At 35.8% G+C, this 22,790-nt stretch overlaps 2 protein-coding genes across 3 annotated transcripts in view; one reads left to right on the top strand and one right to left on the bottom strand.

Moving 5' to 3' along the window:
• Nucleotides 1–1,725: 1,725 nt before the first annotated feature.
• Nucleotides 1,726–22,790, top strand: part of LOC137245608 (serine-rich adhesin for platelets) — a 43,589-nt gene continuing 22,524 nt past the window's right edge. For both annotated transcript variants that reach the window (XM_067776555.1, XM_067776554.1), the window contains exons 1-2: nucleotides 1,726–1,922; nucleotides 2,094–2,190. The gene's annotated coding sequence lies outside the window, so the exon portion shown is untranslated. The remainder of the gene's footprint in view (nucleotides 1,923–2,093; nucleotides 2,191–22,790) is intronic.
• Nucleotides 13,325–22,790, bottom strand: part of LOC137245606 (uncharacterized protein CG5098) — a 96,252-nt gene continuing 86,786 nt past the window's right edge. The window contains exon 12 of the mRNA XM_067776541.1: nucleotides 13,325–13,418. The gene's annotated coding sequence lies outside the window, so the exon portion shown is untranslated. The remainder of the gene's footprint in view (nucleotides 13,419–22,790) is intronic.

Below are 22,790 nucleotides of genomic sequence, written 5' to 3'. Positions count from 1 at the left end.
CGTAAAGGACAGCACTGTGCGGCGAAGTCCCTATTCCGCCACAATGACAAAAATATGGGTGCATCTAATACTTCGCTCCTTTCACTTAATGTGATATAGTATGTTGCTAAGTCCGATTGTACCTCATGGGAACCTTCCTTTAAAAGAGTGCAGACAATCTGAGTGAAGTGGTTTTCATCAACCCGGTGTTTGGGTTAGTAATTAGCTAATCAATTATTTAGCGAGCATAAACATTACAAGCTTCCGCTTTTTAATTTTCATCTATTCCTATATCCCCAGGGACCCAATTTAGATGTATATTTCTCCCTGGTCCGACGCTTTCCAAGGATTTCTTACACTATAACACATTTTTTAGATGTGGTGCTCTGAGATGCTATACCTTAATAACTGCTTGGCTGTAAATGTAAAAACTGACGCAGGTGCAGTTTAAGCTCTTTTCCCTTAGTGTTTTACTGCTACTACTTCCGCTTGAAAAACAACACATTGATCTGGCAGCTTGCAGAATTTGTTTATTTCCTGATCTGCGTAGTATACCGCAGACCCATTACTACGAAAGCATCGGTGTACACGTGTATTGTCTCGTCTGCCATTTGAGCGTTCTTGCGTGAACCTAGAAAATCTACTGTGCCTTTAAGAGACCCATCGAAGCACAGGCATGGAACTAGGTAGTCTGTCTAATAATTGATGACGCTATACTACCATGGCCGTTTGATCTGCGCTCAATCTGCCCCGATGCATTGAGTCTCGTTGCAGTTGTTAACGCTATGTTATTCGCCACCAGGTCTAAAGGGGGAATGTGCAACACTATACAAATATTATACTCCTTTACTCGTCCTTATTTCTATAATCTTTATTTTACAAAATTCGCACATATTTAGAGTTGGAAACACTTACAAAAAATGTCGAAATGCCTAAAATCCAATCACACCTGCTTCAGCTATACACATATTTAATTACCATCAGATCCATTTTAAACAAGTGGAACTTAAGCAGGAGACATTTTTACTTTTACTTAAAGTTTCATAACACCAACACACACACACATCCTCATATGCACGCAGCCATGCAGCGCAGCTAATTAATTTACAAGTATGTGGTACGCTAGGAAGCATATAAGACGTATTGGAGAACGGGGTGTGTGTCATTTCACTTTTTGATTGCTAGTTGTTGTTGTTTTAATTGCTGCTGGTGTCATTTTTGTCGCTGTGTTCGTTATAGGTCAGCAGCCATAATAGCAACACCAACAACACCCATAAAAACAGCAACACCAGCGCTTGCCATTGCATTCACTACGCAACCTATTGTTGTAGGTATTTCATTATTATTGTTTTTGTGATTGTTATGATTATTGTTGCTGTTGTTGTAATCGCCTTGTTTCTTTTCGTTGATTTTTTGTTTTTGGCGTTTTGATAAAGCTGGATGCTGCGAAATATTTTGTAATTTTTGTGTTATTTGCTCTTGTTGTTCCGTTGTTGGCGGCTGCGGCAGCTCATTTAAATGAATTACTTGTTGCTCGTGTTGTTGTTGGTCTTGTTGCGTCTGTTGCCAAATTTTTTGATACCGCGGCTCTCTTTGTTGTTGTTCTTCTTTTAAATTTTGACTTTGCTGGTATTTCCATTCCATTTGTTGTTGTTTATTTGTTGTGCTCCTATCTTCCGGACGTTTTCAACCACAATAATTCAGTTAACACAAAATTTCAGTTTAGTTCAAGTTAGCATTTTCACCGGCACAGTTTGAATAGCTCGGGCGCGCATGCGTCGCTTAAATTGAAACAAGACGCTTCGATTAGTGCGTTTTATGCTAATTAATTAATTAACTTATGATTTGATCTTTCAAATTAATCGCAAGGATTGTTATTAAGCGCTCTGAAAATTTACAAAAAAAATTTAACTAAAATAAAATTTTTCTTCACACAAAACGAGGTGATTTTTAACTAATTTTTAAATTTTAGATTAAAAAAAAAATAACAAATGACGTACAAATAATTTGAAGAAAAAAAAATAATAATTTTTATAGTGTTGATAACAAAAAAAATACCAAAATTAAATAAAGAAAATAAAAAATACAGTGATAAACAATTTAAATAATTGCAGGGTTCTATGTACGCGTCACTATTGTTCGAATTAACTGTGTGAACGTTGGATAACTACTGCGGATCCAAAATTATCGAAAGCCGTATCAAACGTGGAGGTATGGCATTGCTGCTTATACAATTTAAGATATAAGGTTATGTTAGGTAAGGTTAAGAGGACGTGCATGGGAGTTTTCCACACTTCCAATCGCAGAATTTGTTGTCCATTCGGAATCGACTCCTCTTCCTCCTCATCCTGACAGCTTCTGCAGAGAGAGCTTATTGGTATATGCACCACCGTCGGAGCTTTGGCATTGGCTGTGATGACACCCGGAAGTATTCTCAATGCAGGTTTGTTTTGTTTGAGAAGGAAGCTACTTCCTTTCATATGCAAACTCAGCCACAAGGACCCTGACACTATGCAATCACCCCAGTTGGTCCACAGCTAGTCCATTGCCCTAATCTCATATTCATCGACTTTCCCCAGGATGTAACCCAGCAAGCTCACTACTTTCAATATCGCTGTGCGCCGGGACCCAGCTGAGGGAGACATTTAGGTGCCTTATAAACGCCTGCGAGGCTCGACACCTCCGCACGATATCCCACTTTATAACTTTGGACTATAATGCCTTTAAGGCGACCTGGCTGTCGACAAAGATTGTTACATTGATGTCTGGGACGGTACTATGCGGACCTGTCTGGCTACCCTGCATTTGGCATAGACCTCTACAGATGCTGTGAGTTTCTTTTCCATTTTTTTGGCCCATCTGTGTAGATTGTAATACCACTACCACTGTCTAGGCTTTCCTCGCATTCTTCCTGAAGGATATTTTAGTCTCTTCCAATGGAAGTTAAAAACCGCCATGATATGGTCGGTGTCGGATACAAACTTAAAAGATACATATTGACACTACAAAGCATAGACTATGTCTGTCTCTCCGTTCGTCTGTCTGTTTTAACGTAAACTGAGCGGGTATATTTTGGCGTTCATTTAGACATTTGTATGAACCGACCTGGTCGGACCACTATAGCATATATCCCCCCTAGCACCACTAGGCTGCCAAGCCGCGCACGCAACAGCACCGGGCACCCCGGCACTCTCCCAGGGACACCCAGTGTCAAGGCCCCAACAGCACATGCGACCTAGCCTTATACCACCCAAGCGCACTACACCGTATCTTTCCCGCAGAGTGGCGATGCCTTCGCCGTCGCACTTCAAAGTATTACAATTAAACTGTGGTGGATTAACAGTCGACAACATCCTCCTAGCTATGATTCAAGAGACTAGGCTTATTGCAAAAACTGCTTTGAAGACAACAACAACCAAACAAACTGGTTTTACTACAACGTCCATGGAAAATATCGCAAGAGAGGCAATGGGTGCGGACTCGAATTTTTTACTCATTATTCTGTGTAGTATAATTTATTTGAACCCGACATCGCCCGCAGGGACAATGCCCTCGAGCGCCAAGGAAGATCTGTCTGATCAGGCGATGCGAATTTAAAAATCACCATCTATATCCCCCCTGTCGCCTGCTGCCTCAGTGAACAATGGCCTGACGTCAGCGCAGTACTCACTGGTGAAAATCGCATAATTCTAGGCGATTTAATTGCCCACCATGATCTGTAGTAGCATACTGATCTACAAGAGGATACGGTGATTTGCACGATAAACGGGTGCGCCACCATATGTTTGGTAGGAAATTTTCAACTGCCAGCCGATAGTAACGTTGGCACGCGACCACCTACCTATACTCTCCTCGCTTCAGTGATCAGCGGAATTCATCAGATCTGAGAAACGCACTTTCATCGATTTCAAAAAAGGAAAGTGGGGCCAATATAAAGCATACACAGACAATCTTTTCGCCTCTGCGATCTCTCCGCCGCTGTTGGTAAGCTTTGGTCAACCATTTTTCTAGAACTAGTATTATCGTCAAATGTTGCAGCTCTGAGCTTCCTCTGATCTAGTAGAAATTGGTGTTATGATCACGGTTGTCACTTTGATCCATTTGGACCAAAAATGGTCCCTTCCAACCCCATTTGGTCCACTGGTCCCTTTTCTGCAATTTTGGTCCTTTTTAGGTAGTATCCACGATTTTAGTACATTTCTTTCTTTTTCAATTTACATCAATGGAATTATAACCGCAAAAATTGCTCAGTCAATAAAATGTAGCAGAATAATGACATTTCACCTTGAACATTAATTTAGGCGAGGCATTAAAAAGAGAAGTTTTGGGGCTTTGGACAAACATATAGTCATTAATTTTTGATGAAACAACGCACTTATCAGAAAAAAGTCTGGTTTAGTTGGTTAGATATTTCAATTGGTTATCAAAACCTTTTCGTGATAAATTTTTATAACTAGTCAAGATAAAAAATTGATTTTAAAAACACGAGTGTCTCTAAGATATACGACAATGAACTGAAAACTAAGGTAAAATAATGAAACTAATTTGTTTTATATAGAGTGTGCTTACCACTCACTTAATTTATATTCAAGCATACCGAGGGATACTGAGAGTTTGTGAAGTACAACGTGCCAAACAAAAAAACAGCTCTAAAATTTTTTACAAAAAATTCTATGCAAAACTTTGAAAGCGTTACTTCTCGTTTTACTTTTTTAAAATGATAACTTTACAAATGCATAACGAATTGCGATTAAAAAATTTATTTTTATATTCAGCTTTTGAAGCTAATGCAAGAGAGATTTGATTTCGGAAGTGGTTTGTTTTAAATTTTTCCTGTATGTGCTTGCAGAACCTCCTAAACTTCAATAACAACACTGTTGATTAGTTTCCCGTACTGATTAAATGTCGTCCGGTTCCGGTATTGCACAGTTAAACTTTAAAGATACCTGATTTTTATACCTTTCATGGAAAATGAAATGGTATATTATTTCGTCACGAAACCGAAAATTGTAAGTCCTTAAAGGAAAATAGATAGACCCACCATTAAGTATACCGAAATAATCAGGTTGAAGAGCTGAGTTGATTTAGCCATGTCCGTCTGTCTGTTTGTATGCAAACTAGTCCCTCAATTTTTGAGATATCTTGACAAAATTTGGTGAACGGGTGTATTTGGGTGTCCGATTAGACATTTGTCGGAACCGACCGGATCGGACCACTATAGCATATATCCTCCATACAACCGATTTTTCAGAAAAAGAGGATTTTTGTAATATCTTACACAATTTAACAGATTGAAGCTTCAAACTTCACCATATACTTTCGTATATTGCACGTATTGTTGCCTGAAAAAATTGATGAGATCGGTCGTATATATAGTATATATCCCCCACAACCGATTGTTCAGATAAGGAACTTTTCGTAATTACTGCCCTATTTTTAGAGCTAGAGGCTTCAAATTTCAACGAATGCTTATGTATATAGCATATATTGTTGTCTGGAAAAATCATAAAGATCGGTGTTATATATAGTATATATATGGTGGTATATATAGTATATATATATAGTATATATATATATATATATATTTTCGCAAATTTTAGCCCCATTTTAACAGCTAGAAGCTTCAAATTTCACCGAATTCTTACGTATATAGCATATATTGTTGTCTGAAAAAATCATAGAGATCGGTTGTATATATAGTATATATCTCATACAACCGATTGTTCAGATAAGAAACTTTTCGCAATTTCTACCCCATTTTAACAGCTATAAACTTCAAATTTCACAGATTGCTTACGTATATAGTAAGTATTGTTGTGTCAAAAAATCATAGAGATCGGTGATATATATAATATATATATGATGGTATATATAGTATATATATATAGTATATATATTTTTTTTGCGATTTCGGCCTCTTTTTAACAGTTATAAGCTTCAAATTTCAACAAATGCTTACGTGTATAGCATATATTGATGTCTGAAAAAATCATTGAGATCGGTGGTATATATAGTATATATCTCATACAACCGATTGTTCAGATAAGAAACTTTGCGCAATTTCTGCCCCGTTTTAACAGCTAGAAGCTCCAAATTTCACAAAATGCTTACGTATATAGCATATATTGTTGTCTGAAAAAATCATAGAGATCGGTGGTATATATATTATATACTTCATATAAACTGTCATTTTTGCACCTTTTTTACGGCTAGAAGCTTCAAAATTCATCAAATTTCATCAAATAGTTACGTTTACGTCATATATTTTTGAAAGACGTGATTCGTAGTCATAGTTTTTACATGCAGACCACAAAAAACGTGAAGCTTTGCATCCTCACACAGATTACCTACCTATTTTTTATTTTATATTTATCTTAAAAATCGTTTAGATATGTTCAAATTTCACCAAATGCTTACGTGTATAGCATATATTGTTGTCTGAGAAAATCATTGAGATCGGTGGTATATATAGTATATATCTCATACAACCGATTGTTCAGATAAGAAACTTTGCGCAATTTCTTCCCCATTTTAACAGCTAGAAGCTTTAAATTTCACCAAATGCTTACGCGTATAGCATATATTGTTGTCTGAAAAAATCATTGAGATCGTGGTATATATAGTATATATCTCATACAACGATTGTTCAGATAAGAAACTGTGCGCAATTTCTGCTCCTTTTTAGCAGCTAGACGCTTCAAATTTCGCCATATGCTTACGTATATAGCATATATTGTTGTCTGAAAAAATCATAGAGATCGGTGGTATATATAGTATATATCTCATACAACCGATTGTTCAGATAGAAACTGTGCGCAATTTCTGCCCTTTTTATCGCTAGATTGCTTCAAATTTCACGATATGCTTACGTATATAGCATATATTATTGTCTGAAAAAATCATAGAGATCGGTGGTATATATATTATATACCCCATATAAACTCTAATTTTTGCCCCCTTTTTACGGCTAGAAGCTTCAAAATTCATCAAATTTCATCAAATAGTTACGTTTACGTCATATATTGTTGAAATACGTGATTCGTAGTCATAGTTTTTACACGCAGACCACAAAAAACCTGAAACTTTGCATCCTTACACAAAGTACCTACCTGTTTTTTATTTTATATTTATCTTAAAAATCGTTAAGGTATGTAGATCTGTTCACTATATATTTCTTATCTTATACATCCGATTATTGGAGATTACGAGCGGGATAAGATTATTGTTCAGCCCCATTGTTCAAGGTACGAAGTCTTCGGCACAGCCGAAGACAGTCCCGTTTTTACTTGTTAATCTTTGCAAGTGCCTCCTATTCGCTATATTTATAAAAATTTTACATAAGAAACCATGGAAACGTTCTAAAATTTTTACACTTAACAACGCATGCTACACTCTAGTAAATTGGTAAATTGTTTGTATACCAATAAAATAAAACAAAAATTTGGTCTGTTTTTTTTGAGATTTGGTCCTTTTTTTCGATGAATTTTGGTCCCAAATGCAAACATGGTGTGGCAACCGTGGTATGATATCGTCAGACTAGTCATGGAACAAACACCACGAACAAAAATTTAAAAGTACACTACTTAAAATAGTAAATAAGTATTCTTATGTATGTTTGTAAGAATCGACGAAACAAACAATGGCTTCATCAGAAATTCCTATAGATAATAGGAATTTCTAAATAGATATAGAATTTCTTAATTTGTTTCCTTTTGTCTAAATTTGGTTTGCTTCTAAATTTGTTTGAAAAACAAACAAAAACACGTATTCTTGGTGTTGCTATGCAAAGTAAATGCATATTTGTATTTTCTTTATTCCTGTTTTTTTTTAATCTTCGTGATGTCCGAATAAATTTTTGGCAATTCCATCTTCTTTATTGATCATGAAAATGCGTAATATTCCATCTTTAATTAGAATAATCTAGAAATTAACTTAGGTTTAGTAAAGTTGAACTTGCTGGTCCGTTATGACCTTTCATATACTGCTTGTGTCTATAGTGTTACCAGAAGTTTGAAAACGACCAAACTGATGTGCCCTTTAAGTAACCATGGCCTATGTTTTAAATAAACTTCGTCTTCTCGACAAATATAAGAAGCTTTCAGGACTTATGTTTCTTGCTGCTTATAGATGTGATAGCTGTGCCACTTCTAATAATTGGAGTATTCGCTTTGCGAGCGGAGGACATCAGCACAAAACGTGCTCGGTCGTTTCCTCCTCTAACCCGCACTTCCTATATCTGTTATTAGTGACAAGGCCACATTCAAAAGCATACGACGCCAGAATGTAGTGTCCAGTCAGAATAGTCATCTTGAGCTACAATCCCCTCTTTTCAATGATAGGAGTTAGGTCGTTACTCCAGGTTGTTAATCTAAGGTTCCACGCCTTTCCTGCTTGGCCGATTATGTGCAGCTTTTGCCTTCTTTTAATCTCGCCCAATCTGATTGCAACCTCTAGTTTTGCTAGATCGTCCGCTTTTTCATTTCCATCTATTCCCATATGCCCAGGGACCCAATATAGATTATATTTCCCTTTATACCAATTCTTTCCAGAAACTGCTTACACCTGGGGCGAAGCGAAGGGGGGGTTTATACCCACCCCTTGCCAAAGGATCATTTGATTTTTTAGGTCGTTACAATTCAATTATTTGATGTTTTTATGTCTATGTTAATAAATTTTTTTATAATTCTGCTACGTATTTACTTGGTTGGTGATATTATATTTTTAATATGCAAGCATATGTATGTACGAAGTGAACACTTATATTTTAATCATATTCTGTTTCATAATAATTCTGCAATTTATTAAATATACAAATGTAACATATCAGAGAACAGCAAAAATCGAACACAACAACGTTCGATTACTTTCGGCAACATGATCGTATTCAATGATCCAACTTGCTTAAACGAACATAATCGACATTGATTTAAAATCAACCAACTTATTGCATGCGTGAATATAATCAATTCAGGCGTTTGCTCGTTTGCCTCAACCGCGATTACATTCATCGGAATGAAAAGGCAAATATGAAAAGTCCATGCGTCTGAATATTTGCATGATTCTTCTGCGTCACGGCGACAAGCTACATATAAACATTGCTTACGGTTCTGTTTGTTTGCCGAACTAAACGATACTAATTCTTTGATTTTATTCTCCACATTTAAATAATGTTAAATTTACAGCATTTTTTCGAAGTACACATTTCCTATTTTGAAATATAATGCAAATTTGACATTATTTTCCATGTGGAAAACACATTATTATAATGTAATATCTACATTTTTTTTCATATCAAAAACACACTTCGAAAATGTAAAATTCAAATAATTTGATAAATGAAAAAATAATGTGTTTTTCACATTTTAAAATGTAAAAAACACATTAGTGTTTTCCGTTTAGATATGACTTTTTTAAATAAAATTTTTTTCTATTCGATCAGTTTCTTTCTTTTGAATTTTATATACGTATACGTTAGGTCTCATGCATACGCTCAAAAAGCATGAATTCTACTTATTCCTGAAGGATATACTTCGGTTTTTTTTTATCAATTTATCTATGATTAATATTACAGGAATGCGATTCTATGGCTTTTCCTAATGTTCACATGTTGTTGAAAATCTTGTGCACGCTTCCAGTAACAACGGCAACGAACGAGAGATCTTTTTCACCTCTTAGGCTGATTAAAAACTATTTGAGAAACACGATGAGTGAAAATCGATTAAATGGCTGTGCATCACTAAGCACCCACCGTGATCAAATTATTACCGTTGATGAAGTTTTAGATGAAATGGCAAACAAAAGCCGACGCATGCGCTTGAGTTTTTAATGTAACCTTTTTCATATCATATTCTAAATACACGTACTTTAATGTTAAAGCTAAAGACAACATTTTTTTTTTATTTATGAAACATTTTTTTTCAACCCCCCAAGGCAATTTTCTGGCTACGCCCCTGGCTTACACTATAACACAATTTTAGATATTGTGCTTTCAGAGATTATAGCCTTAATTGCTGCTTGGCTGTCAATGTAAAAATTTACGCGGCTGCAGTTTAAGCTATTTTCCTTCAATGTTTCTATTGCTTTCGTCACGCCTACAATTCCCAGCTGGAAAACACTACAGTAATCTGACAGTTTGTAGGATTTGTTTATTCTTGGATCTGTGCAGTATAACGTAGACCGTACTCCTTTCATCACATTGGAACCTTGGGTATACACGTGTATCGCTTCATCTGCCATATGAGTGCCCTTGCGAAAATCTTCCACCTCTATCGTGGCTCTAAGAGACCCATCGAAGCGTCTAGTCTAGTTGCAGTTGTTAATACCATGTTCTTCGCCACCAGGTCTACAGGTGATATGTACATAATGGCATACAGTGCAGCCATCGGCTATTATGCTATGATTGCCTACATTGATAGCCTACATAATCCATATAATTTTTTGAAAAATGTTCTTTTTTGAGTGGTTCACCACCAAACAAGTACTCCATAGTAAAGGATGGACTTAACAATCGCTGTAAATATCTAATGGGAAAGAGAGAGGGTGATAGGCCGCATGTACACTCCAGCATTCTTTTATATGCGTTGAGGCCTTATTGTTGAGTCTCTATTTTTCTACATCCGGCAAAGCTATTTGCAGATAGCCAACAGGGTTAGTGCCCCTACATATGTTGGTCAAACATCCACCAATGTTCTTAACATTATATTGAGCTTTAAACGTAATATATTAAGGTATTATTGGAGAGTCCTTGATTGGCCATCCTTTTCATACCATGCGTATATCAGCCTCAGCATCTCCCTAAATAAGGTAGATATATAGGTAAACCCTAGGCCAATGGACTGGATGAAATCCCAGGAACATTAAAAAACAAAACAGGGATAACCCACGGAGTTTGCAAATATAGAAGACCTGAAAAAATCCAATAACTTTCGCCTATGACTGCAGTCAACAGAGCTTTTCCCCTAAAAAATTCAGAGTAAAAGCAAAGCCGCCATGGTGGAGCAAGAAGCTGAGTCTTTTAGGTAGACAATTAAAAAAGTGTTTCAGCTGGCAAAGGTCGCGGATAGCGAAACGGATAGGTAAACCCTAGATCAACGGAGTGTACGAAATCACAAGAACATTAAAAAACAAAACTGGGATAACCCACGGAGTTTGCAACTATAAAAGAACTGAAGAAATCCAATAAATTTCACTTATGACTGCATTCAACAGACCTTTTCCCGGATAGCGAAGCATGCAGGGACGAGTATAAAGATATGTTGAGGATCTACTAGCGCGAAATTCATATCGCGGTTGAGAAAAAGTCCTAGCTAGGGGAAATATAATGGGGATTGGTCACATAGTAGTGAAGGGTCGCTTATAGCGCACCTCGATGCACATTTCGATCAACGAGCGGGTAGTGCCGGGCTTGGTGAATGATACCAAGATCAAATGGGGTAAGAAGACTTTTTCCAAGCTTAAATCGGCGGGCCCAGATGGTATATTCCCTACCATGCTACAAATCTCGAGTGGAGCGATGGAGAATGGCTTGAAACAATATTCGACCAAATCTTACTCAAAAAGATTATTTTTCTACCATCGAGTTCTCACTTTTTAGATGATGACTCCGGCTGGATTGAATTAACTTCCATCTGTTGCTATCAACGACCAAAGTTCTGAAGATATTTTAAGACGCTTATAAGGTGAGGTGAGACAGTACTAATGCACATTCTTGAAATAGATAATTCTTTAGCGCCTTTGTTCCACTACTCGGATTATATTTATTTTCCAGTATCAAGTTAAAGAAATCGATAATAGGTAATCGCCTTCACTTAAAGCTTGCAGCTTGCATTGTCACGAAAGAATGGGAGAGGTTCCTTCCAGGCCTATTGCAGCAACCGTTCTTCCAAACCGCTATATATGTAGGAAGCTAATTTCCGAATATACATGGTACGAGCCGTTATGTGTGTAAGTATATACGCACACCTAAGTATAACCGCTCACAATTTGGCGTTGCTGGCTAAAAGAAGATGGAATTATTTGAATAACCGATAGCTGTGTTAAGATATTGTTAACATCAATTACACTTAATTGTTGGCACTGTTGTAGCCATTGGCACTCACTGAATAACTTTTCGAACTTAAGTATGTAAGAATGACAATGCAACAAAGTTAAGGCAAGCAATTGTTTCACATCTTTAAAAGTAAAATATATTACAAATAAAGAGCTTGAAAATGACCTTCAAAGTCTTAGATCAATCTCTAAAGCAGAGAAGCTTACAAGTTTAAAACAAAAATCGGCTAAAGGCGCGGAATTCGTTGTAAAAGCTCTTGTTCTCCTAAAAAAATTTTGTAGTAAAAGTCGCCTATTTAATCGATATGATTAACGTGAAGCAATAAATCAAACCAAAATATGGCAGTACAGATTATACCAATTAATTAAGCACGCTTTACAACTCACTTTATACTACAAATCAGAATCAAATATCAAAAATTTAGAAAAAAATTTCGTTTTGTCCGAATGTTTTTCTGCCATGAAAAGCTTCCCAGTGAAAATGTAGCTGCCTTTCGGGATCCGTAGGGTAGGCACCGTTCCGCCAACCCGTAGGAAAAATTAAAAAGGATAACGACGCAGATTGGAAGAGAAGTTCGTCTCGAATCTCGCCGGAGGTGAACCGCGCTTAGTATAATGAGCCTAGGGTAATGAGATTTTTTGTTCTCACTTCAGTGTTCCTCTTCTGAATTGACATAAATATTAATGCTTTTATAACGGCGACCGAAGTGGTATAGAGGTAATGCGCTAGTTTAACTTACCAAAGGTAATAATAAAATACAGCGTAATTTTTTTTTTATAATATTAATTAGTGTTGAGAAATGCTCTTGCTGCTTGAATATACATTTCAGGGCACTGTAACGATGTAGTTTCTAAAATATATACATTGAAATGTTCGCCGATTATATAGCAAAAAAATTGTGATTAGAAAAGTACAAATCAGCTGTTCCGTGCTGCTGCCTTGTATATTTCCGCCATGGTCTATGCAAAACTTATGTGCATTCGTTTTTTTACTTTTTATTAACTTTTGAACGGTCCAAATATGTTAGGTGTCAGATTATTAATCATGAATACGCGTTCAGCAAATCAACGAAGAGCGTGTACATAATTGTTTTATTGGAAGTACTAGCTTTACCAGGCGCACGTTGTAACGCCCGAGATCGAATGGATGTTGCGTTATTTTTTCTGTTTTGTTTGTTGATAATTTAATTTATTGTTCTGTAAATTGAATTGAATTTTGTACGCATATTTGGTGAAATTTTCTGTTAAAACATTTTATTTTGTATCTTATTGTATCTTATTTTATATTATTGCTTTACCACTGATGATTGTTGCTTTGATTACATTCCGAAGAAGCATGACTGGTGAGCCAATTTTCAAAGTTGATATATGCGCAGGCATTCCTTTTGGTTCTAAGGAGTATAGAAATTCATTTGGATAATTCACATTTTTATCTTCATCTGTAACTGTGTCGATCGATTTATATTTCGTCACTTCAACAGGAAATTGATTTTGAAAGCGATCATTAATTTTGTTAACATGATCATTTTTGGGAGCTAAGATAGTTCTTTCGCATAGCCAAAAAACAAAAACATTTAAATTTAAAATTCTTAATTCTGAAATATGAAAAACTTTCGTCTTGATCGAAGGAACCTCGAGCCAAAATTTGGTGATGATCGAAGTATAGCAAACACGTTTTCATAGGGAACACACACACAGAATTTGATTTTTATAGAAGATGTAGATAGACTGAAGCTAAACAATTTTTTTAGCAGCGGCAGATTACTAAACGTCCAAAATGCATAACAGCTAAACTCAACAATCCGGTCAAACTTTAGGTGTTAAAATAACTTAAGTTTGTACGGCAGCCATATTTTTTCCCCATTCCACATTTTGCTGGCGGTTTTAGGACTTAACGTCACATAGCTCCTTACCAATTTTAATTATCCTACCATTACGACATCCAGATATATGCAGTATAATATTTTCCATTTATATGGGAGGTGCCACGCCCCCTTTCTCCCAATTCCACATTTTCTTGGTGGTGTTAAGGATTGACCTCAAATAACTCCTTACTGAATTTCAATGTTCTGGCATGTATACCTTCAAAGTTATGCAGTACCAAAGATTCCATTTGAATGGGAGGTTCCACGCCCCCTTTTTCCCAATTTCGCCTTTTCTTGGTGGTGTTAGGGATTGACCTCATATAACTCCTTACTGAATTTCAATGTTCTGGCACGTATACCTTCACAGTTATGCATTACTAAAGATTCCTTTTGTATGGGAGGTGCCACGCCCCTTTTATATATCGAAATTATTTTTAGCCTAAAACTTTCCCGCTGATCGAAGGAAGCCATAACCAAAATTTGGTGATGATTGATGTATGGGAAATACGTTTCCATAGCGAACACACACACACACAGAATTTAATTTTTATATATATATGGCTAAACCGATTTGGGATTTCAAAATCAACTAACCATCATCTCTCCTTCCTGTATCTTTCCTAAAAATTTCCTGGCAATCTGTCGAGCCGTTCTCGAGGTATGGAGTGACAATCAAAATGTACACTTTTTTTATATATATAGATAGCGCGAGAATCAGAAAATATGTAATTTTTTTTGCTGATATGAAGTGTTCACAAAAACAAAAAAGAATATTCAAATTGGTGTATTGATCCGTTTTGTTAGATGAAAAAATTAGCTCACAACTACTTTGTTAGTTAACAGAATAAAATATTATAGAATCAAATAACATAAAATAAAACAAAATGAAATAAAATAAAACAAAATTAAATAAAATAAAACAAAATAAAACAAAACAAAGTAAAATACAATACAATAAAATAAAATAAAATCCAATTTGCATCGTGCTCCTTTAAATTTTTCTTACAAATTCGCGGGACGGGACCTACTTGCATCTGGAAAGCAGATGAGTTTTCACTAAGAGCTTTTCAGGGCAGAAGTACACTCGGAGGGGCGACCCCGTTAGAAAACTTGTCTCCTAATTAAAAACATTTTTTTCTAAAATTTGGATGTTGCTTTGCCCGAGGCATGAACCCAGAATCTTCAGTGTGGTAGGCGGAGCACGCTACCAGCACACCACTGTAAAGTAAACTAAAATAAAATAAAAAAAAATTGAAAAAATTTAATTAAATAGGACAAAATACAAAAAAATAAAATACTGGAAAATGTAAAAAATAAAATTAAGAAATAAAATAAAGCAAAATAATATAAAATATAACGAAAAAATAAACTAAAATAAAAAAGATGAAATAAAATAAAATTAAATTAAATTAAAAAGTAAAATTAAATTAAATTAAATGAAACTAAGTTAAATTAAATAAATTAAATAAAATGAAATGAATTTAAAAAAAAATAAATAACACAAAATTAAATAAAGTACGAAATGAAAGAAAAAAGAAAAGAAAAGGAAAGACAAGAAAAGAAAAGAAAAGAAAAGAAAAGAAAAGAAAAGAAAAGAAAAGAAAAGAAAAGAAAAGAAAAGAAAAGAAAAGAAAAGAAAAGAAGAGAAAAGAAAAGAAAAGAAAAGAAAAGAAAAGAAAAGAAAAGAAAAGAAAAGAAAAGGAAAGAAAAGAAAAGAAAAGAAAAGAAAAGAAAACAAAACAAAATAAAATTAGGTAAAAGTAAAGGAAAGAAAGGGAAAGGAAAGAAAGGGAGATGAGAGGAAATAAAGGAAAAGAAAGCAAAGAAAACCAATAAAGTGGCGTCTGAAATTTACAAAAAAAAAAAAACACAGGAGCACGACCCAAACTGGAAGAGAAACTCGGCCAAAAATCTCTTCGTAGGCTAGCGCGCCTTGTTTATTTTTATGAATTTTGTTGGGACTGCCATTACATTTTGAAACACCATCGTCATTTTTTTCGGGACCCTTCTTCCCATTCCCTCGAATAAAAACAAGCAAAACGTTAAGAATTTATGCTTTTTTTCGAACAACGAAAACAAACATAATAGCTATTTTTAGTTAATCCTTTAACGCTATTTTGTTTCAGCATATTTTCATGAAACATGTTTTACTCTAATTATTTTATCACCCTTAGCTATGTGGTACGTTTTATCTTTTTTCGTAAGTGATTCTTTCATAATTTTTACAAGATACGTAAATTGTTATTTGACTTTTTGTGTAGATAATTATGATTGCTTAAACAATTTAATACGATTTTTTTTTATAGATGCTAATACGTTTATATGTAGTTTTAAGTAAAGAATGATTGAGGATCTGTTAATTTGATAATAATAGCCTGGTATGCATACAGAATTAAATTTTTACAAGGCCTTAATATTTAAATTACTATTGTTTTAATTATTTATAATAGATAAGAAACAAATTTTGCGCTGATCAATATACCAATTATGTTATTGAGTAAAACCAAATTAGCCAAAAATAGCAAAAAAAAAAAAAACGAACAAAACATATAAGAATGTAATTAAACACTAACAAGGTATTTATGTATGTATGTCTACATTCTCACTTTAAAAAACAAGGTTTTGTAAAGTTCATACGAATATTAAGCTTTCCACCCATTTGCATTAGAATAACCCTTTCTGTAAATATTTTATGTTAATGACTTTAAAAATATATATTTGCAATTTTCTTACTGTTTAAGGCTATGAAATAAATAAATAAAAGCATTTTTTTTTTCAAAAGTGTTTTTTTAGAATCATGTCATATGTCATAGTATTTACTTAACGGAAAAAATATTCTAATACTTTAGTAATGTGGTTTCAAGTACTTTATGTGCAAAATATGTTTATGTTTTCAAAGCGTGCGTGATTTGATTAACGTACGAGCGACACATACAAAGATAAGTGTTAGTATGTATGTACTATGAAGCCAATTTTGAGGTACTTCGGTTAAAAACCATACATAATTTTGTTTGTTTTTCGAAAATATCTCGCTTTATAAGGCTTAAGCAGGTTTTCGTCTATTAAAAAGTTGTAGACCTTGACATTCGCTAAAAGTCTTGGCAAGGTGCCATATACCTTACCCATCACCGTGTTAATAGGTTCTTGACCTTATGGAAGGTCTTCATGTTAGAGTTACCAATAATTATTGTAGATTTTTGAAGGCTTGAAACGTCTTTCGTAGGAATAGGCAACATTTATGATTTTAAAGCGTTGAAACATTGATCCATTGGACTTCGCCCAACATAATATGGACGACAAGTCCCTACATATGGGATGACATATGTAAATGTTGTTGTTGTAGTGATAAGGACACTCCGCGAAGGTTTTGCGGAGTGTTATCAATATTGGTGGTCCTTTGTCGGAATGTACGTTACAAGCGCCATTAAAAAGCCAGCCCGAATATCGCGGTAACGATTGATAAACGCAATACAGAACTTTATAGATTCAGAGCTTCCACAACCTAATTGTCAACCTCACCTACGCGATGGGAATCCTTTTACAAATATGAATGTATCATACACATATTTAGCAGATGAGGTCCGCTGACCCCAAGTCCCTCATGGAACTAGGGGTGGGGGCGTGATGATGAATGTGATAATATTAAGGTTAAGGCTTGTTAACGGAACGTACAGGATCTGTATCCGACAAAGGATCATTAACATCGATAACACTCACGAAAACCTTTGGGAAGTATAAATATAAAAAAAAAAAAATGTAAGGCGCGATAACCTCCGAAGAGATCTAAGGCCGAGCTTCTCTTCCAATTTGCGTCGTGCTCCTCTTGATTTTTCCCTACAAATTGGCCGGACGGGACCTACATGTTTTATGCGGACTCCGAATGGCATCTGCAAGGCAGAAAAGTTTTCACTGAGAGCTTTTCATGGCAGAAATACAATCGGAGTGCTTGCCAGACACTGCCGAGGGGCGACCCCGCTTAGAAAAATTTTCTTCTAATTGAAAAATCTTATTTCTAAAATTTTGATGTTGCTTTGCCCGGGAGTTGAACCCAGGGCAACGGTGTGATAGGCGGAGCACGCTACCATCACACCACAGTGGCCGCTTTGGGAAGTATCTATATCGTTAATACACCAACAATTCCTTCCCGATTCTGACTGAGCTAACGGTGTTGCTCAACGTCATTTTGCACAGACGTATACGTTTTGCGGGAAAAGCAAGTTCCGTCATAGCAGCATATAGGCACCCCCTTTCGCTTTGTAGAAACAAAATTAGCGGCTTAAAGTGTTTTAAAAGTTCATTCCGTAATGTCCATTGGTGAAAGAAGTATAAAATATATAAAACCCACAATTGTTTGGAGTTATTTTAGATGTCAATCTTTTTCATCTCGTTTCATTTTGTCATGTTCAATATTTGATTTCCACACTATACGTCTATACTTTATACTTTATACTACTCGCTATTGTACTCATAACTTATAAGAAGGCATCGAGTACGAAGTTTTCGAATATTTTCGTGAAAACTATCCACACTAGTACTCAGCACACGTACTGCACACACTACACTGCGCAACTATTATCAATTGTTCTATAGAGTTTGTGTCTTAAGTCTTTCGTTAGAAACTAAAATCGAACTTATTCTATTTATTCCCTCTGATAAGTAACATCATTTGGTTAACACTTTTAATACAGATGCAATGCTATCCAAAGTATACCTACAATCTTCAGATACTTCAGAATTGTAAGCAAGTTTTTGTTTACAAATATATTCATAAATATTTGTATATAAGTAAGTGGTAGAGTAATACAATTTGAGAAGATGTATTTCAATAAAGTGACAATGAATTTGTATCACAAGTTGCCTTAAGCTCTTCGATTTCTGTACCTTTCTAATAACACCGTTGACCTTAGAAGACAGAGAATATTTCAAAGGAAGAAAAGCAATTAAATTAAATAGTAAAAAGCCCAAAAACTTATACAAATAATAGTGGTTTGGACAAAAAAAACATAATAAAAATAAAATGTATCAAAAAAATCTTTTAAAATGGATTAAATATACAAGAATGTAGTGGTTCTTTCAAAGCATTCATAGCCTGCTTCCTGACATACCTACATAGAATATAAAAACATACTTCGGTATGTATATATGCGCACGTAAAATTGAGTAATGGCGCATATCTGCATGTTAACACATCGAATTTCACGAGTACTTAGTACTCATGCCTTTATTAAAGAATAAAGCGGCAATTTTTTAAATTGTTTAATAACCGCCAGCTACAATTTATTGCTTCTGCTAAAATACGCTTCCAAACAGCCTACTCTCATTTCAACAAACGAAGATATGTATATGTATTTATATCTTTGGTAACAGTCACAAAGCTTAAATGATGGCACTTTGGCTCCCACATATTCTACGTAAATATTAAGTTAGCAATATGCATGCATATATAAAGATTTACAAGTATATTTATATATCTTAGTAATATTTCATTAAAATATCATCAATCACATCATCTGCCAAAGAATTTTATGTTAAATGGTAAATTATTAAAACAAATATCTAGATATACGTACATACTCGGTGCTTTTTATACGAATAGCAGAAAAGCCAAAAGCCAAGTTGTGTTAACATTTTTTCGTTGCTGCTAAAGGCAATGTGTTAGAGTTAATAGGCTCTTAATTCTTTTATAAAAATACCTTCCAGGGTATTAAACTACTTAAAGGAATGTTAAAGTTATGAGCGTATTAAGCTACATAAAATATTTTTTGTTTTTTTCAGAAATTGAAGCGTTTCGTAGCATTAGGGTGGGTTAAATAAAATTACATTAATACTAGTTAACCTGAAGGGCGTACACAATGGAAGTTTAAATTTTTCCGATTAACTCTAATATTCCGAGAACGAGAAGTTGGCTTCTATTCGAAAAACGAAGAAAGTCCTCGTGACCCTTTGCTACCCAACTAAGGGATGTTTTCTCATATGAACTTTAAAATGTATCTGCACTACAAAAACAAGTTTTGTAGATAAAGAATTTGTTTATCAAACAGATAGCAATAAAGCTTACTTGAGAAAACTGCCCTAAGTGGTGGCCTGCGAATTTTTTCTTGCCAACTCGAATACCGATAGGGATACCTTTTGAACTGAAAAGTCTTCGTAGCATGATTTAGCTAGAGCATTTAAGCTGATATCTGCGACACCCGCTGTTGGCATAAGTGAGAAAACCAAATACTTCAAACATCGCTTCCCCTAATACGCCAGTGGTCAATATCATGTCATGATATCCTAGCAAAACTCGACACAAATGGTGTGAAGATTTTGGCGTACGCTGAGGATGTGCTGATCATGATTTCGGAATCATTCCATTCCGTGATGAGCGAAATGAAGGAGAGAACGTTGGAAAAACTTAGAAGGTGGGTGCAAGGATTGAGCCTTAAGCTAAATCTGCAGAAGACGGATCTGCAACACTTCACGGGAAAATGCACACCACCTACCTTTGAATTGCCAAAGCTAAGGGGCCAGCGATTAACCCTATCAAATAGTACCAAGTATCGAGCGATTGTAAACAAAACTGGAAGGCGTGCATCGAGGAACATGAATGGAAAGAAAATGTAGAGATTTTAGGCCGAACTTCTCTTCCGATTTGCGTCGTGCTCCTTTAAATTTTTCTTACAAATTGGCGGGACGAAACCTATTTGATATTTTTATGCCGACTCCGAACGGCATCTGCGAGTTTTCACTGCGAAGCTTTTCATGGATAAAATACACTCGGAGTATTAGCCAAATCACTGCCGAAGGGCAACTCCACTTAGGAAAACTTTTTCCTAATTGAAAAGACTTGTTTCTATTGATGTGGTTTTGCCAGGGGGGTGAACCCAGGATCTTCGGTGTGGTGGGCGGAGCACGCTTCCATTACACCACGGCGGCCGCCATTGGTGAGAATACAATTAGAGATAAACAAGGAGTAAACTGACTATATCTAAAGCCGACACCCAAAAACCAATAGCGCTCTGTACCGTGCCTAGAGCATGCATGCGAAATAATGGGTACTCTGCATAATGCCTACTGCAAAAGTTGCAAAGACGTAATTACCAAAAAAGATACTGGTAAACATATCTGGCGCTAGATATAACATGTCTAAGATCCATCGAAAGCCCCTTTTTAGGCAATATTCTGGATTTTTTTCTTAGTCGAAGTCCTTCCCCGTGTCGAATTTTCATCTTTGGGACGTAGATGCTTGGGCGCAAAGCCTTGTCTCACTGCTCAGCAATGTCTTCAGATATTGAATTGTCACAGCAAAACTCACCTGAATGCCTAGCGGAATGAGTGTGATGAGCTTCAGAAGCTGGCTTTAGAAATAATATCTGAAAACTCTAACTGAAAATCTGGCGAATGACGGAATGTTTCAAGGGCGGAGGCTATCGAGGGAACTCTTCATCTCAGTGCAAGATAGCGATGATAAACCTTAAATTGGAATTCAAAGGTTTGTGTAGCGAAGCCCTTTTAAGGGGCTGCCAACACACTGTGTTGCTTCTCGAACCCAATTTTAAACCTCACCTGCCCGAGTCCTCTTTATCTATCAAGCGAGGCTCTGACAATTCAGAGTTCCACCCGAAAGAAGGTGGTTGGATGACCTAGAATGTTCAACGTGATCACATCAAACCTTTCACGAGATGGTTGGGATAGTACATTTATGGTGCTATTTTACGGCGCGTACTTGATCGATATGCGTCAATATTCCAAAACCTATGGGGCGTCTCCTTGTCGCTACAAAAAGAAGAGGAAGATGAACCCAATACAATAATCTTTGACGCCGAAATAAACATCTCTCCACCCAACTAAGACGAAGGAGAATGGCAATATACCGCAAAAAACAACACATTGCCGGAGCCAGCGGTTTTGACCCAAATTTGTTAGACACAGAGCCAAAAAACTGGCAAAAGCATGCATTAACTTTTACACAAAATACGGTTAGACGAGCATATGCCAGCTGTATGCAATTCAAGTAGGCTTTATATAATATATGCATATATACTACCTTGAAATCAGCCTGTTTTATATTGCATATAAGGATTTATGTGGCGCATTATGTGAAGTACTAAAGTGCACAGTCAATAAAGTGATTGTTGCTTCAGATTTGGTAATTTTATAACTGTGCAGATTTTACCAGAGACCCACAATAAGAAGAGAGTATGATCTTATGTTGCGATAAAACCGTCGACGCGACACCACTGTCGACTTTAAAGTCATCGTTATAAAGCGAAATTACTCTACTCACAACCCTTCTTCCTTTTCTTGAGGGAACCTCACATCGAAGGATAGCTCGAACGCGAGGTAGTATGATATTGCTTCCAGATCAGGAAGCTTCTTAAGGATACAATGAAAACCGTAATGCATCTGTTGATGATATTATTGGAACAATAAGGACACTCCCCGAAGGTTTTGGGGAGTGTTATCGATGCGGCTTGTTCTCTCGGGAAGATTAAATATGACCACATTGAACCTTCTAGGTCATCTCGACACCCACCCATAACCTCGGTTGCCAAAGGTTGCGCTACACAGCCCCTTGAATTATTTAGGTATTTAAGTCGCCTCTTACGGCCATACTTGCCGCGGGTATATTCTAAGCCCCCTTACACGCTGGGCATCAATATACATTTTGTGAGTCGTTTGATTGAACTAATTTTATTAAGGATAACGTAAAGTGCCGGATACCCTCAAATACAAGCTTTGGTTTTATATCCAGACAAACGATAGACAGCCTCTTTTACCGTCTTTCAATGTTGTACTTCGAGCTAATTAAATTAGTTTATATATGGGATGATATTGTAACGAATTTACTGCAAATCCTCTTATTTGCAATATTCTGCTAACGTTGGTATCGCTAAACTGTTGAATAAATAACTG

Source organism: Eurosta solidaginis, chromosome 3 (genome assembly GCF_040869045.1).
Source record: "Eurosta solidaginis isolate ZX-2024a chromosome 3, ASM4086904v1, whole genome shotgun sequence".
Classification (NCBI taxonomy): domain Eukaryota; kingdom Metazoa; phylum Arthropoda; class Insecta; order Diptera; family Tephritidae; genus Eurosta; species Eurosta solidaginis.
This window is presented reverse-complemented; position numbering and strand designations above follow the sequence as displayed.